Below are 2743 nucleotides of genomic sequence, written 5' to 3' on the forward strand. Positions count from 1 at the left end.
GGAATGCTGTGGAAAAGGGGTGATTTGGCTGCCCTGCCTTGCTGGGAGGAGATAAAGGTGGGATGGAAGGAAAACTGCCCTGCAAATCCCTGCGGCTGTGTTTCCCCCACAGGCACTGCGGGATGAGAGATCCTGGGAAGGGATTTGGTTCCGTGGGTGGATTTGTGATTCAGAGCCAGGGGACTTTGCTGTGGGTGTCCCTCAGGATCAGGAGGGACACAGAGCCCCACGTCCAGCAGATGTGGTGTCCAGCACAGGGAGCTGGGTGGAAATTCCACATCAGTCCAGGCCTTGGAAGAATTTGGGGTGGATCTCTCATGATTGGTGTCCAAGTGTGCGCAGATAAAAGGGGAATGGAAAACTCTGAAGGAAGCTCCACATCCCCAGAGTCTTCAGTTCTCACCCCAGCTCCAGAATCCTCTGGCACACCAGGAAATGATCCACAGGGATTTCTACTCTGAGACCTCTTGCAACAGCCCATAAAGCTTCTGTTGGTGTGACAGGAGGTGCCTGACAGACAAACTCCTGGAAAAGATGGAAGTGTTGGGTCTGGAGAAATGGAATTGGTGTTTGGCTGGTACCTGGTGCTGCTGGTGCTGTGCTCCCTCTCTGGAAGGTTCCAGACAGGAGCCAAGGTTATCCAGAGCAGCTGTGGTTGCCCCTGGATCCCTGGCAGTGCCCAAGGCCAGGCTGGACACTGGGGCTGGGAGCAGCCTGGGACAGTGGGAGGTGTCCCTGCCATGGCAGGGGTGGCACTGGGTGGGATTGAAGGTCCCACTCAACCCAAACCATTCCATGATTCTGTGAATCCAACCGCTCTCCCAAGGGCTGGAGGTGCTGCACCATGGCCCTGGCTCTTCTGCACCACTGTCCCCTGTCCCCAGGGGCTGGGACACAACTTTTACATCATTCCCATGGCCCCTCCAGATGAGGTGTTTTGCTGCTCAATCTGAAGAGCAAAGCAGGGTTTGCTCCAGCCCCAAACTGGGAGAGCTGGAATGTCCCTGTGGGTGTCACCACCCCAGGGGGCAGCTGCCACCAGAGCTCCTGGCACTTCAGCCTGGCCATCCTATCACTCTGATCTGCCTTGCGTGGTGCTTTCCTCCGAAGTCCATGACAAATTCCTGAGCCACCCATTCTGGGAAGGCCCCTGAGCTCAGTGCCCGAGCACCCTGAGGCTGGGCAGGTGAGGAGCCTCTGCTGTGGCTCTGGAGCCATCTGAGACTCACCTGAGGCCGAGGAGTCTCCATTGCTAATTGTTCCCTAAATATTCCCATTCGTTTGTAAATCGCGTTGCCATGGCAACAATAATTTCTATGCATTACGAATATCAGACACCTCTCTAATCAATTTGTTTTCCCTGGTTGCCATAGTGACAGACATTTTGTCAGAATTATTTAGGGAGAGAGAAATCCGGAGCCTTTTGCGGAGAAGGAGCAGCAGAAGGAGCCCTGTGGGGAGCTCCCAACCTCCCAAATTCCTCCTGCCCAGCTCTGAAAGAGCATTTTTGGGTTTGGGCACAAACAACCCCTCATCACTGCCCCATCTCTACCCCTGTGACCTCCAAACTGCAGCACGTTGCTCATGACTGTCATTGCCTTGGCTCGGAGCTTTTCCAGCCTGGCCACCATCAGATCATTCCTCTCTGCAGCCTCTGATGGCTTCTCCTCTTAGATCTGGGCTTTAAAAGGCTGCACCTCGGCTTCCCAAGCTCTGCTTTCCAGAGTAACCGCTGCTGAAGCACCTTGGAAAAGTGCCCCGAAGTGCTTCTCTGTATAATTATCAACGATGCAGAACAGGAGCGTTCTGGAACATCTCAGCAGGGATTTCATTGCCTGAGTGGGAGCTGAGGCCTTGGAAAGCTCTGCTTTGCAATACCTGCCCTGCAGCCCGCGTTTAGTTTGAGTTGCTGCCATTTCACAGAGGCAGCTCAGTTCTGACACTTCATTGAACCATTTTGGGGCTCTCTGCCTTCTCCACTCCTCCTGCTCAGCTCTTGGGCTGCCAGGACCTTCCACCCAGGGTGGGATGGGCTCTCCAACACTGCAGCCAGTAGAACTCCTGGTTTCTGCCATTCCAGGAGATGGCTGGGATGAAAGAAAGGTCACAAGTTTAGAACAATAATCTGAGCTCGGTGGCTTTGATGGCCACACAGCTCTTACTTGCAGTCTCTCACTTGAGGAATAACAAAGCCATTTTCACATTCCACCCTACTGACTCCGTATTTTAATCTGAGGGAGCCGGGGCTGCTCAGCCTCGAGAGGAGCCCCAGCTGAGAGGGGCCCTCAGCCCTGGCTGTCCCTGGCTGCAGGGAGGGCTCAGGGCAGGGCCCGGGCTCTGCTCCGGGGCCCGGCAGCGGCACCAGAGCCACGGGCAGGGCCTGAGCCCAGGAATTGCCCTGCACAGGAGGCAGAACTGCTGCCCTGGGCAGGGCCCGGGCTGGAACAGAGCCCAGAGAGGGGCTGGAGCCTCCTCCCTGGGATATTCCAGAGCCCTCTGGACACGCTCCTGTGCCCTGGGCTCTGGGATGGCCCTGCTGGAGCAGGGAGTGGCACCAGTGACCCTCTGAGGTCCCTGCCAGCCTGATCCATCTGGGGCTCTGTGACTCCATCTGTGTTTGACAGGCTAGGAAATAAAAAATCTTTGGAAGAATCTGTTGTTAAGCACCCAAGTGCTCAAATTTTAGGTGAGCTGTGGAAAACAGATCAATCTTCTGAGCATGAGTTGGGAATCTCCACCATGG

Source organism: Corvus brachyrhynchos, unplaced genomic scaffold, assembly GCF_000691975.1.
Source record: "Corvus brachyrhynchos isolate BGI_N302 unplaced genomic scaffold, ASM69197v1 scaffold245, whole genome shotgun sequence".
Classification (NCBI taxonomy): Eukaryota; Metazoa; Chordata; class Aves; order Passeriformes; family Corvidae; genus Corvus; species Corvus brachyrhynchos.